A 22,465-nucleotide genomic window follows, 5' to 3' on the forward strand; every position below is an offset into this window, starting at 1 on the left:
TGCTCCTTCTATAGATTGGTTCAGTTATTCATAATTCCTATGGTCATCTTCCATTATTCTGTCTCACCATCCAGCTTCAGTTATCTTTCAAAACAGGTCACTTTGTTCTGAAACAATTTTAACAGCCACTGTATATTTTACTCAGTTATATTCTTGTTCTCTACGTGAGTGTATACTCCACTAACGGTCATTTGAATGTCTAGTAATTTCCTGTCCAAAGCACCTTAGTAAAGTGTTCCTTACATAATATGTTATTAATGTAAATTTCCACTAACATTCCACTAAAAGTCACTTTGTTACATTATGTCCTCAGCTACTCAGTTGTTCATAAACACTATATCAGTTTTTGTATTGTTCCTCACTCATCTAAAGAAGCATATGTAAACACTGCTAGTGCCAATTTCCATTAAAAGTCACTTCTACCATTGTTCGTAGTACTCATGAGTCTAAAAACAAATACTATATCAAATCTGATATTGTTCCTTGAATTAGGCACCCGATGTAAGGATGCAAGGTGGGGGAGAGAGGGGGGGGGGGGGGGCTCTACCTGTAGGTTAATGTTGCCTCTCAGCTCTCAGTAGCTGCACCACTGGCCCTTTAGCTGAAAATGTTGATAATAGGATTGATCTCCATAGAGAAATCCTATAAATCTTTTCAAATATTCACACAAAATAACCGAGTCTAATAATCCTGCTCATATCCTTGAATAATCTGAAGATTAGTTCAAACAATGACAATAGAGCACACAATGTAGAGAATGTTGAAATTGAGGAGCAAGTTATATAAGGACCAAGACTTAACTCCAAGAAAAACTAGAAACATAATAATGGAACTGCATGCATTTCATCCTTTTACAGGAGTGTGTCCTTATATAGAAGTGCACTAGAACATTGCATTATTTTATTTAATTGATTATTATTTGAAATTTTCATAGGTCAAATTATTTTGTTTTAAACAGATGTAATAATTACTGTCAGACTATGTTTATCAAACTACCAATATGATGAATAACCATTAAAATATATAGAACCAGGCTATGCTTACAATATTGGAATACCTGACTTTTAGCTACAGCATCCATATTGATTATTAAAATTCACATATTAAAAATTATGCAATTTTTAACTATGGAAACTATGTTAGTGTCATACAGTTTATAAAACTTAGCCCATCAATAGTATGTTAATATATTCCAAAAATTATAGTGGTTTGGTCACAATATGAGCTGAAAGTTTGTACTGGTTGAAATCTTCAATTAATTATATCTCCTGACTTATTTAGATTTCAACTAAAGTAAACTTGTCTTTGAAATGAGCAGAATTTGGTCTACAGTTTAGAGATAATCTCCTCCTCTGAATATATCTATTAGCTCAAAAGGTTTTTATGGACGCCTTCTAGATCAAAAACTTTGACATACAAGAACATTTTAAATACATCGTTTCCAGCAAAACTAATTAATACAAAACATTCAGAGCAATGAACTGCATAATCTGAATAAATAGGTTTCACCAGGAAATTAATTTACATTAGTCTGTAAATTCATGTAATTTGTGCTCAGGTAACAGATTCTATCATCAATATTTTTGGGGAGAATAACAGCAAGAAAAGAAAAAAACTAGCATAGATCCTAACTATTGTAATTAGGAGTATAAAAACAAAGTAGAACGGTGAGGGCCAAACCTGCTTTGCCACAACTGACCCAAAGAAGTGTAAAATGCAGGAAACTGTAAAACACTGGATATCTTAGGAAACACAACAACTAAAAATGAATGAATACTCTTACTGTAAATCTCTTTATATTGTTCTAAATATGAAATTAAAAGAATATAAATTCTGCATGTTTAAAAAATCTGAAATAATTCATTGTTTTCGTTTTTCTTAACAATAGTCAGCTCTAATTGTCTTACCACAGTATACAAAGCATCCATAGCAAAGACAGTGGCTGAGTGCTGACACAAACAAACATGTGCACAGGTTTCCCTCTTCATTCCCATCATGTTCAATGGTGTAAACACAGAAGCAAAAGTCTTTCATGAAACCACATTAAAAAGATATTTGTCTTCCAGTGTGAGACTTATTATTAATAACTGTTAAAAAATTATGGTAAATAAAACTTGTAACACACTATTAGTTAAAACACTAAAGTCAGCAAGCTTCATAAACAGAGAACAATAGCCACAAAATCTACAGCTTGTTGCCAATGAGGTTGCAAACTGTAGTCATCACACAGAGCATCTTGAAGAGGAAGGTTGCACCAACCTAAGACTGCACACCATGCATGGATTAGTGTATTTCATGTAGCAGTAATGACAACTCGTGAAAAACCATTGTAGAGATGACCATCATCAAAAGCAGTGTTCATTCATATAAATGACCATGAAATTGAATTAAAGCTGTTGTAATACAATGCAATGAGCAGAAGGAAGGTTGCTGCCAGAGTCACTATCATCAGATTGTAATTATCATTAAGGCAATGACTCCACATATTTTTCCACCCTTCTAAAAACTACAAATCTATATACAAGGTGTATCACAATTAATTGCATAAACACATACAGTTGAAAGTACATCTCAGTAAACATAGGGTCAAAAATGCATACTTTAAGAGTTACTAGCAATTTTTCATCTTCAATACTTTGAAACGAATCTCTTCTACTGCAAGTTCTTTGCTTTCTATATTTTGGGAAGTGGTAGTATGGACCAAAATAAGAAAAAAACGTACAGAAAACATGTGCTCTAAAATGCATACCTTAAAAGTTATGAGCACTTGATCATTAGAAAGGTTGTCTTTCAAAGTAGCAAAGATGAACAAGTACTCATAGCTCTTAAGGAATACATTTTAGTACATGTTTACCCAACCCTTTTTTTCTTGTTTTGGTCCATACTACCAGTTCCCAAAATACAGAAAGCAAAGCACTTACAGTAGAAGAGATTTGTTTCACAGTATCCAAGAAGAAAAATTGCTTGTAGCTCTTGAGGCATGCATTTTCAACTCTATGTTTACTGAGACTCTTTTGCTTCTAGTATTGTGAACTTTCAACTGTATGCATTTATGCCATTAATTATGATACACCCTGTGTAATACAGGTGGCTGCGACCCAACATGCCAATAACAAAAATCTTACTTACCATGTTAATGCTGCATTAAATGATCTATGACAGTTTGTGTAGTCTGCATTTTCCGATTTGTTCCAAGGCTGGCTTTGAGCAGGAATATGATGCACTTTTGCAGAAATCTGTATGAAAATGAATATTAAGGGCCATGACAATGTCAAAGAAAACTTAAAATGTGGGAAATGTTGCAGCAAGGAATCATTAATGGTGGGAAAGCATTGTATTCAGTGGATAGGACTTATTTTGGGACAGACAAAATCAGACTTAAAAAGCAGGAAACTAAGATGTGGGAATACAAATGTTGGAATCTGGGTGATCACTTGCCCTGAACAAACTGAGAGTTGTGGTACCAATCTGTTCAGTATGCTTTCCAAAATAATCCGTTACATTTCAATATTCAATACACCCCTGCCGCCCCAAAACTGTGTGTGTTGCATATCACCAGCATGTGCAAGACTCTTCAAGGTAGTCTACGCAACAGGCGGCTGGTAATGAGTGCAAATTTTAAGACAGGTAACAAAACTGTATACAAAAGGTATGAAGTACGATGTATTTCACAGTTACTTAGCAATGAACATCTTAATATTACTGGAATTCTCCAAGGAAAAATATATTTTGAATGTCCAAGATTTAATCATTCATAATTATACTCCTCCTCCACACAGTTTCTGTTCTTTCATTTCAGTAAGTAATTTTCCTCCTCTAACATATCACATGTCATTTAGCCCTGAAAAAAATTATGTACAAGATAGGTCTTTTTTGGGACAACCAGAACACTTACATAGAGCAATGTGTTTTTACAGGTGATTGAAAACACAGATAGAAACACTAAATAGAGAATACATTATACAATTATGTAAAGATAAAACAAAAAGGAACTTCAGTAAAAACTACATTGTGTATATTAAAGGTAACACCCCTTATCTCCTGACCCAGTAATGTTGATGCATTTCTTCACAGATACTTAGCTACACTTGAACATATACACAAGTATGTGTGTAGAGTTTTCCAATAATGCATGGTGTCTAGCTTTGGAATACAGAATTAATATCTCCTTTTTCTCTTACTGCTTACATTATGTTAATAAGGCTTGGTAAAAGTTCAAGATCTCATGTATAGTAATTATTTCCATCACATAGTTTCTTTCCTATATTGGGTGCAGAGATAGTTATTATAATCAATGCCAACAAATTTAATAAGTGAGATATTTGAACAACAGCTACAAATGATTAGTGATACAAATTTATAGCTGAGTTGGTAAATTAACAAGCACATGTTGCACGTTATTTGTGTATCTGTTATATTTTCATATCCAAAGCTAAAATAAATACTATGCAGGACCATATTAAAAGCTTAATGAGAATTAGTTATATGATAATAATATTGTATTTAAATACAGTATGAATATCTGAAAACTTATTGATTGAACAAACAGTGGGTATGAGCAAAAGCATTTGAGTATTGTTCAACCTACAGAGGTTGTAGTGTGTGTACACCTTCAGGTGACATAGTTTTTAAAAATAGTCAGAATTTATGTTATGCTACAACCATCACATTGCAGGTTAAACTATCACATGTAAAATTATCAGTCATAAGAAATTATGTTTTTAAAGTGCAGTCAGTGAACTGAATAGTAGTAACCAGGTACAGACTATCCATATACCTCACATCAATCTCTATACACCTCTGAGTATACAGTTCAGTAATGACACATTGTAGATTCATGATGTCCATAACGTAAGTTGTATATAGTCAAAAAATAAATAATATTTACATTGAGCAGAAAACAAAAGTTCCGGAATTTTAAGACAGAATGGATTGCAACCCACAGGTACAGCTTATATTAGCAATAATATTTCTTACAATTTAGTAGCTCACTCATGCATAGTGTTTGTGAAACACCAACATTAGTTGATAGATGAGCATAACTTTTTAAGTATATAGCGACAAATCTGAATCATGTTTCAAACAGACAATCAGACCACAACAGACCTACAGGTGTGACAAAATTTAAAAGAAAGATCATATAGTAATTCAATAAACATCATGGCACCATAAGTAAAAAAAGTGTAAAGAAACTTTCAAAATAAAATCACCTACTATTCTTTTGCTGTTGTTGATGTTGTGGTCCTCAGTCCACTCTATCCTGTGCAAACTTCTTCATCTCTTATTAACTACTGCAACCTACGTCCTTCTGCATCTGTTTAGTGTATTCATGCCTTGGTCTCCATCTATGATTTTTACCCTCCACACTTCCCTCTAATATGAAATTGGTGATCCCTTGATGCCTCAGAAAGTGTCCTACCATCTGATCCCTTCTTATAGTCAAGTTGTGCCACAAATTCCTCTTCTCCCCAATTCTATTCAGTACCTCCTCATTATCTACATGATCTACCCATCTAATCTTCAGCATTCTTCTGTAGCACCACATTGCCAAAGCTTCTATTTTCTTCTTGTCTAAACTATTTATCATCCATGTTTCACTTCCATACATGGCTGCAACCCCTACAATTACTTTCAGAAAAGGCTTCTTGACATTTAAATATATACTTCATCTTAACAAATTTCTCTTCTTCAGAAACACTTTCCTTGCAATAGGCAGTCTATATTTTATATCCTCCCTACTTTGGCCATCCTCAGTTATTTTGTTCCCGAAATGGCAAAACTCATTTACTACTTTAAGTGTCTCACTTCCTAATCTAATTCCCTCAGCATCATCTGATTTAATTCGACTGCATTCCATTATCCTCATTTTGCTTTTGTTGATGTTCATATTATATCCTCCTTTCAAGATACTGTCCATTCTGCCCAACTGCTCTTCCAGGTCCTTTGCTGACTCTGACATAATTACAATGTCATTGGCGAACCTCAAAGTTTTTATTTGTTCTTTTTGGATTTTAATTTCTACTCTAAATTTTTCTTTTGTTTCCTCTATTGCTCGCTCCATATACAGATTGAATGACATCGGAGATGTGCTACAACCGTGTCTCACTCCCTTCTCGTTCACTGTTTCCCTTTCATGCCCCTTGACTCTCATAACTGCCATCTGGTTTCAGTATAAAATGTAAATAGCCTTTCGCTCCGTGTATTTTACCCCTGCCATCTTCATAATTTGAAAGAGAGTATTCCAGTCAACACTGTCAAAACCTTTCTCCAAGCCTACAAATGCTAGAAATGTAGGTTTTTCTTTCATTAATCTATCTTCTAAGGTAAGTCATAGGGTTAGTATTGCCTCACATGTTCCAACATTTCTACGGAATCCAAACTGATCTTCCCCAAGGTCAGTTTCTATCAGTTTTTTAATTCGTCTGTAAAAAATTCATGTTAGTATTTTGCAACTGTGACTTACTAGGCTGATAGTTTGGTAATTTTCACACCTGTTAACTCTTGCTTTCTTTGGGATTGGAATTATTATATTCTTCTTGAAGTCTGATGGTATTTCACCTGTCTCATACACCTTGCTCACCAGGTGGTAGAGTTTTGTCAGGGCTGGCTCTCCCAAGGCTATCAGTAATTCTAATGGAATGTTGTCTACTCCCGAGGCCTTGTTTCAATTTAGGTCTTTCAGTGCTCTGTCAAATTCTTCACACAGTACCATATCTCCCATTTCATCTTCATCTATGTCTTCCTCCATTTCCATAATATTGACCTCAAGTACATTGTCCTTGTGACTCTTTATATACTTCTTCCACCTTTCTGCCTTCCCTCCTATGCTTAGAACTGGTTTTCCATTTGAGCTCTTGATATTCATACAAGTGGCTCTCTTTCCTCCAAAGGCCTCTTTAATTTTCCTGTAGGGAGTATCTACTTTACCCCTACAGATATATGCCTCTACATCCTTACATTTGTCCCCTAGCCATACTTGCTTAGCCATTTTGCACTTCCTATTGATCTAATTCTTTGAAATGTTTGTATTCCTTTTTGCCTGCTTCATTGACTGCATTTTTATATTTTCTCCTTTCATCAATTAAATTCAATATCTCTTCTGTTACTCAAGGATTTCTACTAGCCCTCGTCTTTTTACCTACTTGATCCTCTGCCGCCTTCATTATTTCATCTCTCAAAGTTATCCATTCTTCTTCTACTGTATTTCTTTCCTCCATTCTTGTCAATTGTTCCCTAATACTCTCACTGAAACTCTCTACAACCTCTGGTTCTTTCAGTTTATCCAGGTCCCATCTCCTTAAATTTCCACCTTTTTGCAGTTTTTTCAGTTTTAATCTACAGTTCATAACCAATAGATTGTGGCCAGAGCCCATATCTGTCCCTGGAAATGTCTTAGAATTTAAAACCTGGTTCCTAAGTCTTTGTTTTACCAATATATAATCTATCTGAAACCCTCCAGTGTCTCCAGGCCTCTTCCACAGATACAACCTTCTTTCGTGATTCTTAAACCAAGTGTTAGTTACGATTAAGTTATGCTCTGTGCAAAATTCTACCAGGCGACTTCCTCTTTCACTCCTTACCCCCATTCCATATTCACCTATTACTTTTTCTTCTTTTCCTTTTCCTACTATCGAATTCCAGTCCCCCATGACTATTAAATGTTCGTCTCCCTTCACTACCTGAATAATTTCTTATATCTCATCATACATTTCTTCAATCTCTTCATCATGTGCGGAGCTGCTTGGCATATAAACTCATATTACTGTGGTAGGCATGGGCTTCATGTCTATCATTTGCTACCTACTATGAATTCAGTGATTCAAAATCAGTGACTAGTAGTAAATGCAGTGGCCCTGAAACATAAAAGAATCATACAATTAACAGAAAGCTGTGAAGTGTATCTTGACATAATGTAACACAGACAGGACATGAAATAATTTAAAATATGACTTGAAATGCTACACAATAGGTAGTTATGTTTCCATAGGTATAATATATCGTAGCTAAATTTGATGACATATGGTCATTCCAAGTAGTGTACCAGACTTGAGCACAGAAATGGTCTCTACAATTTATCCAAAATTTGACTTACAGTACTCTGAATTTATTTGCAACAATGATAATAATCAATTATTGACAATATAATGTCATTGGATAGATAAAAATTTCTACTCACCCAGGAGCGGCAGGAGAACATACACACACAAACAGGTTTAACTTATGTAAGCTTTTGGAGCCAGTGGCTCCTCCTTCCAGCAGAAGAGTTGAAGGGGATGGAAGAGGGGTGAAGAAAAATGGTAGGAGAGGTTTAGGGAAAGGGATACAGTTTGGAAAAGTCACCTAGAACCTTGAGTTCAGGGAGATCTACCAGACAGAACGAGAAGGAACGTCTGATAAGTCTCCCCTGACCAGGGTTTCGGGTGACTTTTTCGAACTGCACTCTTTCCTAAACCTATCCAGTCCTTGACATTTATTTGTGTTTCACTTGACTGTATTCTTATTTGTTTTTCCATTAGCTCAATTGACCAATTAGCACTAAATTCATTGTAATTACTCCATGAGCATAAATGTTATCAAATGATACAGACTTTCATATGAAGAGTTTCTCTGTGTAACTCTATGGATTGAGGAAATGTCTTTCTCATCATTTCCAAACCTACTCTGGTATTGCTTTACACCAGTTTGTATCCATTGTAGTTTGCGCACAGCTGAACATAAAAGATGGATAAATAAATAGTTATTAATATAAAAGGTGACATAAGAGAGACATAAAGATTAGTATGAGAAACAGTGACATCAGAAACATGAAAAGGTGGAAATAAAAATCAGATGACTGGGCTTTTGTATTTGCCACACACTTGATGCACAGTGATGAGTGCATCCCCCTGAGTGAGTATTACAAATGACAGTTCCGTATCCATGAAAGCTCTGACATGGTAATGTTTTTACTAGATATGGTGCTTCAGTTGCTCGTATTACTTGCATGTCAGTATGGTGTTAACTGTGTAACATGTTTTAGTCCATAAGTTTTCTTGGACTTTGGATATACTAAGCTGTAAGCATTTGAATGGAGGTTTTCCAGTAACTGAAATGGCCCACTATAAATGCCAAAGCACTTTATAACTTCCTTATTAACTGCTTTTGATTTCTGATAACTTCTTGCTAGGACTACATCACTGATTTTAAATTATCACCTTCACTTTATTGTCATGCCTCTGTTTTCTGCTGCAGTGATGCACCATGTAGCCATGGTTTTCCTAACTATTTCTTCCATCTCATCTGCAGCAATGCTTATATTCACTTAATATTTTATTAACTTATTGATTGGGTTAGTAGGTTTCTTATCATAAAGTATTTTACATGGTGAAGGGCAAGTAGCTGAATGCTGTAAACTGCTCAAGACATCTTTAAAGCAACTAACAACTTCTACTCAGTTTGAATGTTCTTTACTACAGTAATTCACACATATCACCTTACGCAACTATTGAAAAGTGAAAAGTTTTATCTGTAAATGACTTTTTTTTGAGGTTGTCCAGTGCTTGCTTTCTGACATGCTGTAACACTCATATTTTCAGCTGCATTGTGTCTAGTTATTCAATGTTTAATAAATGTATTTCCATTGAAACATATGTTGCTAGAGATGTACATTGTCTTACTGCATTATTAACCACACTGGTGACCTCGACAACCTTTAGTAATGTTAAAAAACTGTGAGTGTTTATCACCTTTGTTTTATGTGCTTTGGTTCCCACTGTTCACCACCACTAACATGGAGCATATTATTCCTTGACTTCCAGAAATCTCCATGCCTACTGTGAACTTTGATTGTAAATCTGCTACCATATCTAGCTCATCATTTACAGCTATGGCAGAATTATGTGACTTTGTATCACACATTTCTGATGCCACCAGGCCAGTCTCACCCAGCACCATTGTTGTTGTTGTTGTTGTGAAATGCTTTCCTTGCCATTGCCAGTCTACATTTTATATCCACTCTACTTCGACCATTATCAGTTATTTTGCTCCCCAAATAGCAAAACTCCTTTACTACTTTAAGTGTCTCATTTCCTAATCTAATACCTTCAGCATCTCCCAAATTAATTCAACTCCACTCCATTAGCCTCGTTTTGTTTTTGTTGATGTTCATCTTATATCCTCCTTTCAAGACGCTATCCATTCTGTTCAACTGCTCTTCCAGGTCCTTTGCTGTCTCTGACAGAATTACAATGTCATCGGCAAACCTCAAGGTTTTTATTTCTTCTCCATGGATTTTAATACCTACTCCAATTTTTTTCTTTTGTTTCCTTCACTGCTTGCTCAATATACAGATTGAATAACATTGGGGAGAGGCTACAACCCTGTCTCACTCCCTTCCCAACCATTGCTTCTCTTTCATGGCCCTAGACTCTTATAACTGCCATCTGGTTTCTGTACAAATTGTAAATAGCCTTTCGTTCCGTGTATTTTACCCCTGCCACCTTCAGATTCTGAAAGAGAGTATTCCAGTCAACACTGTCAAAAGCATTCTCTAAGTCTACAAATGCTAGAAATGTAGGTTTGCCTTTCCTTAATCTAGCTTCCAAGATAAGTCGTAGGGTCAGTACTGCCTCACGTGTTCCAATATTTCTACAGAATCCAAACTGATCTTCCCCAAGGTCGGCTTCTACTAGTTTTTCCATTTGTCAGTAGAGAATTCACATTAGTATTTTGCAGCCATGACTTATTAGACTGATAGTTCGGTAATTTTTGCATCTGTCAACACTTGCTTTCTTTGGGATTGGAATTATTATATTCTTCTTGACGTCTGAGGGTATTTCGCCTGTTTCATACATCTTGCTCACCAGATGGTAGAGTTTTGTCAGGACTGGCTTTCCCAGGCTGTCAGTAGTTCTAATGGAATGTTATCTACTCCCGGGGCCTTGTTTTGACTCAGGTCTTTCAGTGCTCTGTCAAACTCTTCATGCAGTATCATATCTCACATTTCATCGTCATTTACATCCTCTTCCATTTCCATAATATTGTCCTCAAATACACCGCCCTTGTATAGACTCTCTATATACTCCTTCCACCTTTCTGCTTTCCCTTCTTTGCTTAGAACTGGGTTTCCACCTGAGCTCTTGATATTCATGCAAGTGGTTCTCTTTGCTCCAAAGGTCTCTTTAATTTTCCTGTAGGCAGTATCTATCTTCCCCCTAGTGAGATAAGCCTCTACATCCTTACATTTGTCCTCTAGCCATCCCTGCTTAGCCATTTTGCACTTCCTGTCGATCTCATTTTTGAGACGTTTGTATTCCTTTTTGCCTGCTTCATTGATTGCATTTTTATATTTTCTCCTTTCTTCAGTTAAATTTCTTCTGTTACCCAAGTATTTCTACTAGCCCTCATCTTTTTACCTACTTGATCCTCTGCTGCCTTCACTACTTCATCCCTCAAAGCTACCCATTCTTCTTCTACTGTATTTCTTTCCCCCATTCCTGTCAATTGTTCCCTTATGCTCTCCCTGAAACTCTGTACAACCTCTGTATTAGTCAGTTTGTCCAGGTCTCATCTCCTTAAATTCCCACCTTTTTGCAGTTTCTTCAGTTTTAATCTACAGGTCGTAACCAATAGATTGTGGTCAGAGTCCATATCTGCCCCTGGAAATGTCTTACAATTTAAAACCTGGTTCCTAAATCTCTGTATCTGATACCTTTTAGTATCTCCAGGGTTCTTCCATGTATACAACCTTCTATCATGATTCTTAAACCAAGTGTTAGCTATGATTAAGCTGTGCTCTGTGCAAAATTCTATCAGGCGGCTTCCTCTTTCATTTCTTAGCCCCAATCCATATTCACCTACTACATTTCCTTCTCTCCCTTTTCCTACACTCGAATTCCAGTCCCCCATGACTATTAAATTTTCATCTCCCTTCACTATCTGAATAATTTCTTTTATTTCATCATACATTTCTTCAATTTCTTCATCATCTGCAGAGCTAGTTGGCATATAAAGTTGTACTACTGTAGTAGGCGTGGGCTTCATGTCTATCTTGGCCACAATCATGCGTTCACTATGCTGTTTGTAGTAGCTTACCCGTATTCCTATTTTTTTATTCATTATTAAACCTACTCCTGCATTACCCCTATTTGACTTTGTATTTATAACCCTTTATTCGCCTGACCAAAAGTCTTGTTCCTCCTGCCAACGAACTTCACTAATTCCCACTATATCTAACTTTAACCTATCCATTTCCCTTTTTAAATTTTCTAACCTACCTTCCCGATTAAGGGATCTGACATTCCATGCTCTGACCCGTAGAACACCCATAGAACACATCTTTCTCCTGATAACGACACCTGGACATCCGAATGGGGGCTATTTTACCTCCGGAATATTTTACCCAAGAGGACGGCATCATCATTAACCATACAGTAGAGCTGCATTTCTGATGCCACCAGGCCAGTCTCATCCAGCACCATATTGCCTACCTTACCTGCTGCACTGGATAATGACCCAGTCATACCAAGTGGCCTGCTCACTGACCTTGTCCCTGTAAAGGATGCCGCCATGCCATTCACACTACACTGCCAGCCCACAGATAAAGTTGGAGCTACATGGTCCATTTGGTGAGTCCGCCATGTGCTGCCTCATTCCACTTAGATCTTCATTCTGCAATGTTCTCACAATTCACATCAACAATCCCCCCCCCCCCCCCATCCGTTGTTGTGATGGGTCTTGGTCACATGGTTTCATTTTTGCATGCTTACTGGGTGATGCCAGTCACCTCTGCCTCGTCAGTTCATCTGCATGATCACCCGGCCCCTTCCGTGTCATCTATACTGCCTGCTTTAGTGGCGCAGCCACAAACACCCAGGCCATTCTGCCATCACTATGCCACTGCTGCCTGGTGGCCACCAGACTGCACAGCCGATGTCAACAAACCAATGTGCAATGACTTCAGCCAAAGCCATTGAGCACTCAACAATGACCCTGTCTATCTGCTGACACTGCCTCCCCACTCTCCCCTCCTGATCTATCTGCACTGCTGGTTCCACACAATGTTTGGCGCTGTGGCTTGCAACTGCAGGCCTTTATGCAGTCACCCAAATACCAATGGCAGGAACGTTTAGGTGCCACTTCCTGCCTTGATGCTACTTGGTGCCTGCCAGTCCAGGTCACACAATGTCAGCCTAAGGCACATGCTCACTGTCTGTAGGTGCATGACATCATGTCCGACCTCCACTTCCTCATGGACTCAGGAGTGGATGTCAGCATCATCCCTGCCACTGCAATGCCTATTGATGCCTCTCCAGCTTCATTACCTCTCACTGCTGCAAACAGGTCACATATCATTGTTCATGGCTCCTTCAGGTTATCGCTCTGTCTTTCCCACAGTAATCTCTTTCCATGGACTTTTTAGGTGGCAGAAATCGATGAACCCATCATAGGGTTGGACTTCTTCTGCTACTATGACCTCTCAGCTGACCTTCAAGCCACTGCACTTTGCCACTCTTCAGGTACTTTTATCTCCTGTGACAACAGCCATATGCCACACCTGATGCCTGTTCCTTTAGCCTCACAACTGGCAATCCCCATCAAATACACATCACTGGCCTCTCTGATGCTGACCACACTCTCCAAGCTCTTCCACAAGTGCTCTCAGACAGCAGCCCTCCACACACAAAACTTGGAGCTGCTCTCACACATTACCGCAACATCCCACAAACTGTCGCATGTACTGGCGGACATGCATCACCTCTCTACCGACACCTAGGTTTCTGAGCACGATCTCGACCAGACGGTTGTGACCCAGGTCGACAAGCCACTCCCTCCATCCACAGAAACACCATGGATGCCACTACATGAGGACCAGAAACTGTGCACTGCACTAAAGACATTGTCAAAGACTTACTTGATGCAGGTATCCTATGGCCCTTGGACGCCAATTGGTCCTCGACAATACACCCTGTGTTAAAGGAGGATGTTACACACCATATGAACAGTGATTACAGGACCCTAAATTCTCACATGATCATTAATAATTACCCAGTTCCTCACATACAGGTTGTCATACAGTTGCTACCTGGTGTCCAACTGTTTACAGTGCTCAACTGTAATAACACATACCACCAAATTCCCATGCACCCACCCTACATATCTAAGACTGCTATCATTACACTGTTTAGGCTCTTTGAGTACCAGTTCATGCCTTACAGCTTTAAAAACAACACACAAATGTGGCAACATTTTATCAACTCAGTGTCTTTTAACATTCCATTTGCCTATGTGTACTCGATGATATTGTCATATTCTCATCATCTGTCAGTGAGCATCAGCAGCACCTTGAACAAGTTCACACAATCTTGGAACCTAATAGTGTCAAGATGAATCATGAAAAGTTGCAGTTGAGCAGCAGCTCAGTCACTTTTTTAGGTAATTCCTTTTTGTCTTATAGCATGTGCCCCACTTTGGACCAGGTCGACCTCATTGTCAGCCTGCCACTCCCAGAATATTATTCTGAGTTGAGAAGCTTTCTAGACATACTTATTTTTATATTGCTGATACCTCCCCCAGACGGCTTCCATACATTTAACTTCAACTGATGCATTGGCTGGGAAGAACACGTCAGGCAAATGGTGTCTGCCTTGGATTAATAACATGATTTATGTGTTCAATCTGAAGACCACGCTTTCCAGGGCTGTTACCCTTGCCAACCCCATCCCAGAAACACATGTGTTCCTCACAGCAGATGACAGCGACATGGCCATCGGCGCCATGCTACAACAGTATGTGGGTGAGACTACGGATCCACACCACTTCTTGAAAAAACTGACAGTGTCTCAGTGCAAGTAGTTAGCATTTGATCAAAAACTGTTAATGGTATATGAGGCAATCAATCACATCTCTAATGATTTTGGAGGGTGCCCCTTCAGTATATACATGGACCGTAAACCTCCAGCCAATGCTAATCACAATCTATCTCAGGATCTCCCTCCCCACAGGTTTTGCTACCTTGACCTCATCTGCTAGTATTCCAAAGACACGCAATACATCCATGGGGCAGAGAATGTGGTGGTGGACTACCTGTCATGGGTCAATATCATCATCATGCCTATCAACCTTGAAGACCTGGTACACCAGCAGGCTGGTAACACATCAATCCAACAGCTATACACCAACCTATTAAGTTCACTTGTGACTGAAATGTGCCATCTTCCCAGAGTGGCAACACCAGTGCTCTGTGACACATCAATAAGCAGGGTCCAACCAGTCATCCCGACCAAACTGCAACATGACATCTTCAATGCTTTACGTAACTTGGCCCAACTGGGCATAACAGCAACCACCACACTGGTAACCAAATGTTACATCTGGCAGGGAGTCAACCAAGGCTGCTGCACATGGGCAAGGACATGCACCTCCTGCCAACATAGCAAGGTTGGTAGGCATATTTCACTCACCCTCAGCATCTTCCCCATCCCCCCCAGATGGCTGAGAAATGTCCACATCAATCTCGTGGGTCTGCTCCCACCATCTGAGGGTTTCAAAAATATCCCGTCTGCAATCAACTGGGGCACCCAATGGGTCGAGGCAGTTCCCCTGGAGGATATCATGGCTGACACAATTGCCTGTAGGATATCATGGCTGACACAACTGCCTGTGAATCCATCGACATGTGGATCTCCCAATTTGGCTGCCCTCCATCCCCGACAATGAACCAGGGCCACTAGTTTGAGTCTAACCTGTTCGACCAGCTGTGTGCTCTGTGTGGTGTGTCAAAGTTTCTCACCACACCCTACCATCTACAGAGCAATGGCCTGGTTGAATGCTGGCACAGAACACTTAAGACTGCACTCATGTTCCATGGTGGGCCCTGGTCTGAGTCACTTTGCTGGATACTTCTAGGTGCACGTGTGGAGCACAAGGAGGACCTGGAAGCATGACTCACAGAAATCCTGTATGGTGAGCCACTAATCCTGCCTGCCCCCACCTCCCTCTCAAGACTCACTACCTGCTCTGGTCGAGCATGACCGTGCACACATCTCTAACCTTCCGACATCAACCCTAAACATCACACCAAGCCACACATGTTCTTCCTTAAGGACTTTGAAACATGCTACTTCTCCATGTTACATGCGGTTCTTCAATCCCCTTTCTCAGGGCCACGTAAAGTGCTTGCATGCAGCACCAATACTGTGCGCATCATAATCAACGGCAAATCTCAACCAGTATTGGTGCACTGCATAAAACCAGCTTGGACCCTAGATGACTTACCCGAGGCCCTGGCTGCCCCATTGCCCCAAGACAACACCTGCTATGGCCTCCCCTCAGTGCATGAACTTATGACAATGCTCCTGCTGAACTGACACAAGCTGATGTCCCTCCCATCTCCAGAGCTGGATGCTGTATTCAACCACCCTGCTAGCAAGAAGACTACTACATCTTGTTGCAGCCAGTCTCCTGCACACTGCTGTAGAGGGGGGGGGGGGGGGGAGGCTCTGTGGTGACATCAATAAGTGGTTTTATCTGTGAATGACTATCTTTGAGTCTGTCCGATGCCAGCTTTCTGATGTGCTGCAACACTCATGTTTTCTGCTGTATTGTTTTTAGTTACTCAGTATTTAATAAATGTATTTCCATTGAAATATGTGTTATTAGTGGTGTATGTTACCTTAGTTGCATTAATAGCCACAGACCTATCCACATCACATATCTCTCAGTTGGATTACATGATGGAGAATAAGCTGAAATCAGTATGTTTTACCTTTTGTCACAAAATTTTTCCAGGTTTTTTAAGTGAAGTGACTCCCATTGCCAGAAAGAATTGCCTTGGAATCACCTACATTCTTGAGTGATCTTTAACACATTTACTGCCAATTACGAGTTACCTCATACCTGGTGCCCACTACAAGTTAAATCATAGGAAATGAGTTTGTGCATATCAAGTCAGATACAAAAACATTTGTAGCAAATACATGCAATTTACAGGTCTTGGGCCTTGGGGACAGGTATAGCAAATCTCTGGACATGGTGGAACAGAATTTTTATTTTCACAGCTCAAATAAACCAACATAGAACTGCATACAAAAGTTTATACAAATATTTTAGCTTTAGACATAAAATGTATACTTTATTTTATTGATTTATGTCTTGAAGCACTCTACCATGCAAAGAGCAAGCTTTTCTTCAGAAATGAGATGAAAGTACTGTGATTTACAGACTCTTTGGTTGCATGTCCACTCTGCATGACTTTGTTGATTGCACTTTCTTCTCATTGGTTGGTATTGCCTGTAAATAATGGAAGATGCCATCTCCTGATTTTTGTCTGTGTGTGAGGCATTTTATCCCCAATCAATTCCAGAATAAACTTTTCTCTAAAAGCTAGAAACTTCATTCTCCTTCCTGCTGTTTGATTATAAAAGCTCATCTGTTGAGAAGCTCATCTACAGAAACCAGCACAGTTTTAGGAAATAGCGGTCATGTGAGACACAGCTGGTACTCTTTGTGCATGATATACAACAGGCTCTAGATACCGGCTCCCAGGTTGATGCCGTATTTCTCGACTTTTGAAAAGCGTTCGACTCAGTTCCATACTGTTGCTTGCTCCAAAAAGTGCATGCTTATGGCCTATCTGATGACATATGTGGTTGAATAGATAGTTTTCTAACAGATAGGGGGCAGTATGTCATCCTAAATGTGGTGACTTCAACAGAAACAAGCATAACTTCAGGTGTGCCCCAGGGCAGTGTAATAGGCCCGCTGCTTTTTACGATTTACATAAACGATCTGGTTGATGGTATTGACAGTGGCATTAGACTGTTTGCCAATGATGCTGTAGTCTACAGGAAAATAGTATCACACGAAAGTTGTGAACAAATAAATGAGGATCTGCAGAAAATAAATTCAGGGAGTAATGACTGGCAGTTATCTCTCAATGTTAGTAAGTGAAACCTACTGTGTACAACAAGGTGAAAATCCCCATTAATGTACAAGTACAAAATAAATGCCCAGTCTTTGGAAGTGGTAACATCAGTCAAGTATCTGGGTGTGACTATTCAAAATGATCTCAAATGGAATGATCAGATTACACAAGTAATGGGCAAGACGAACTCTACATTGCAGTTTATTGGTAGAATCCTGAAGCAATGCAGTCCTTCAACAAAGGAAATAGCTTACAATATGTTAGTTCATCGAGTCTTAGAGTATTGTTCATCTGTATGGGACCCTTACCAGTTGGGTCTGATTCAAGAGATTGAGAAGTTCCAAAGATGAGCGGCAAGATTCGTGACTGGTACATTTAGCCATTGTGAGAGTGTTTAAATCTCGTAGAAAGTTTGAAGTGGGGCACACTTGCAGATAGACAGCGTGCTAAGCGGAAGGGGCTGCTCACTAAATTCTGAAATCCGATCTTCACTGAGGATGTAGAGCACATATTATTACCACCAACTTTCAACAGCTTGTTTAGTGTCTGATCAAAACTTGTTTCAAAAATATTTTTCAGAGCCACTGAAATTCATATCTGTGCTAATATTTTTGTTGGTCAAAGATAATGCTTCGCCATCCAAAAACTTTCTCACAGATTTAATTTAAATGCTTCAGACATTCAAATTTTCTCCTGAAAAAGTCTTCATGTTTACATTTCCCCACACATGGTCACAACTCTTGCCAAAAGTCTTAGCAACTAAACTTTCTCATAATTCAGACAGTTTATTGTTAAATCTGATATGTTACTATGACAAGAATCAATATTATTGTTACACCTATGACTTTGTAATGATTTTTAAATTTATCCTCATTTTACTGTGTAATCTGCCAATTTCATATCAATAGACTCTTTTCTTTTAATTAATTCTTCTACAAATAATTACCTTCCATTTTAATAATTTTATGCATTTTCCTAAAACCTTTATCATTTCTTACCACTTGTTTAACAATTCGTTTTCTACCTTACTCACTTTATTCTCTGCTGCACTAGTATGTGTGGCAATCATCTGGTGCTCAGTACAGACAGAAGATCTAAAAGTGCATAGCTTAAAACTGCTTAGCTAATCCATCAAGTTGTCAGAGTGATTCTATAGGTTAACTGGTCTTCCACTCTTTTTACTCCTTTGTGGAAACTAAGCCTACTGCTAGACCCCAGTAGTTTCAGCTTTTCTGATGTTTGTAGTTCGCTGATTGACTGCCAACAGTAACCAAGCCTATATAGTCCCAGCCAGGCTCAGAATTAACCATTCTGTTAAGTACCTTAAGCAAACATTTGCAACATTAACTGTTGATTTGCAGGGCTTACAAACAGTGTGATGTGTCATATGCAGACTCATGAATCCGTGAGGTTATTATGTCTTTCTCCTGTTAGTGTGAAGGCTTTACAGCTATCTCATTCAACAAAGCTGACGAAGTAACGGCATCCATACAAGCTATGTTTCATGATAATTCTGTTGCTGACTTTTTCAGTAGCATTAGAGACAATGGTGCTTTGCAATCAACTGAAGACTTCCACTCAACATTATCATCCAACTTACTGAGCACCCATTCGTCTGGTAGTCCGGCGACATAGGATTCAGTTACTAGTGCAGTAGTTAGTGATTCGCCCTCGTCGTTTGTAGAGATGCAAAAACAATTGTACTTTGTTCGCCGATAGTGTGCTGTAAAGTGAGAGTAGCTCATACAATTGTTTCCTCCATGTCGTCCAAGGTCCCAGAGACGTTCGTGACATAAAATCATGTTCCAGTTGTGGTTCATGGCAACAACGTTGTCACTGCCCTTTCCGCGGCATCACCTGTTTCGCATGCCACAAACCTGGACGTCTCGCAAGCGCCTGTCGCAGCAGCATGCGACACAACAATGGCCATGGCGCGCTGTAAGCTATCTTGCCGTTGCCTTGCAACAGAAGGTATACTGAAGCTCGAAATAAAGAGAGCTACGGTAGATTTGCAGCTGGATGCAGGAGCGGTTGTCTCTCTGGTGTACCAGTGCGTCGGCTCCCCATAGCTGCGGTACCCTCAGCATAGAGTGGTGATGCACAATGGCCAGACGATCCTACAGCGAGGTCAGATTGTAGTGCAGGTAAGTATAAAAATGTAGCTCAGAAACTAATCCTGCCAGTAGTCAACTCTTGGATGACAACTATCGTTTTTGGTTTAGATACTTGTGCACTTTGGTTTTGGTTTCCAAATTCAAGACCAACTGAATGTAGTTTCAACTGCGTTACCGTTCACAGAACTTAATACATTATTTGACCAATATAAGCAACTGTTTGAATCTACATTAAATTGTGGAACGTGTTTCCAAGTCCTTGTATCACTAAAGCACTCGGCAATGACTAAGTTTTGTAGAGCACGTCCAGTGCCTTTCACGATCAGCTTAAAGTGGAACTAGATAAACTGCAAAGCATGAGAGTGATACCCTAGTATCCTAGAGCCAGTGGGCATTGCGCATTGTCATAGTTAAGACGCCAAATGGATCACTTAGAAATTGTGATGATTTTAATTCTACTATCAATGCTCAAGCAAGTGTTCATTTGTATTCAATTCCTAGGTTGGAGGAATTGTTGACAAAATTGGCTGGGGCCATTACTTTTCAAAGACAGATCTCGCTATTGCCTACTTCCAGTTGCCTGTAGATGATCAAGTGAAACAGTTTTTAGTGATTAATACGTGTATCATTATAATAGGTTGGCAGTCGGGGTTGGAAGCTCTCCCACGATGTTTCAGAGATACCTTGAGCAACTTATCTTAGATATTCCCAGCTGTGTTAATTATATCGATAACTTGTTATTTACCAGGACTGTATGGGACACAACCTGCTCAATCTGCAGATGTTATGTGAGTGGCTCCAAACTCGTGGTCTGCAATGTCGCTCCGACAAATTCGATTTCTTTGAGGTAAGTGTAAAGCGCCTAGGACATACTTTAAGTAAAAATGGGCTCACGTCCACACAGGGTCACAGGACCACGAGGACACAATCATTAACTTACCACTCCCTAACCTGAAAGAACCACAGTCGTTCCTGGGCAAAAGCAATTATTGTGCGAAATTTGTTCCCTTTGCCGCCCAGATAACCCATCTGCTTAATGAATTACGTACAAAAGGTGTTAAATTTGTGTGGTCTGAGGAGTGCCAGAAAGCTTTCTTGCAACTTAAAAAAGTCTTATGTCGGCACATTGTTTAGCAACCTTCCATACTGGCTAATGCTTATGGCTTGCCTCTAACGCATCATATTGTGGCAGTGGTGCCATGCTGTCCCACGAATTCGCCAGTGACACGGAACAGCTCACTAAATTTGCACCTAAATATGGTTCAAATGGCTCTGAGCGCTAAGGGGACTTAACATCTGAGGTCATCAGTCCCCTAGAACTTAGAACTACTTAAACCTAACCAACCTAAGGACATCACACACATCCATGCCCGAGGCAGGATTCGAACCTGCGACCGTAGCGGTCGCGTGGTTCCAGACTTAAGCGCCTAGAACCGCTCGGCCACGAATTTGCATCTACAACGTTAAATGCGGCACAGAGGCATTATTTGCAAACTGAGAAAGAGGCGTTGGCTATCATATAAGGCGTCAGGAATTTTCATGTCTATCTCTACAATACCCGATCACAAGCCCCTCATTTCGCTGTTCGGACTCCATCCGAAACTTCTCGATATGACGGCGCAGTGGCTGCAATAGCGCGTATTGTTCCTGAGTAACTATCCCTAAGAAGGTCATTATCTACCCACCACGCAACACTCAAACGCAGACTCACTTTCCTGATTACTGTGCGGCCCAGATGCAGAGTTTGACAGGCACAAAGCATTGTGTCTCGACTTAACATCCTCGATCGGGTTCTTGATTACGGCGCGCAAAGTAGCAGCAGAAACAGGTTGTGATCCATTACTGATCCATTACTCCGCAGGATGTTGTCTGCTATACGGCGGGGTTGGATGGGGCACCTGCCTACGGGCATTAATCCCGAATGGAGCACCTGCTTTTTAATTACGGTACAGGTATAATGTCACTGATGGTGTCGTTTTGTTAGCTGCGGACGATTCTGAATGCTGGGTGATGGTTCCTCCCATGTTCCACTTCAGCATATTGAAGCTTCATTACCTTACACATTGGAGAATGTGCAAGATCCAGGCAATAGCGCAGCATCATAAAAATTTTGACCTCGATTCCGCCTTAGAACACACCTCCCGAAACTGCCAGGTCTGTGCACACAGTCAGTCCCAGCACAGCGATTCAACCCTTGGTCACGCCCAGGGCACCTTAGCTGTGGAGTGCATGTTGACTTTGCTGGACCATTCCGGCTGGCAACGGGGTCGCTGGTAGTCAGTGCCCTCTCTGTCTCTCCATATGTGACACGAATGACTGACACCACTACAGTAGCTACTATATGTATACCCTCTATCGTATTTGTAATAGAGGAGATGGCTTCAGCCCTGGTTTCCAACAGCTCTCAGTTCACAGCATCTGCATTTCAGAATTTTTGTCAACAAGTAGC

The sequence above is a fragment of the Schistocerca cancellata genome, chromosome 6 (assembly GCF_023864275.1).
Source record: "Schistocerca cancellata isolate TAMUIC-IGC-003103 chromosome 6, iqSchCanc2.1, whole genome shotgun sequence".
NCBI lineage: Eukaryota > Metazoa > Arthropoda > Insecta > Orthoptera > Acrididae > Schistocerca > Schistocerca cancellata.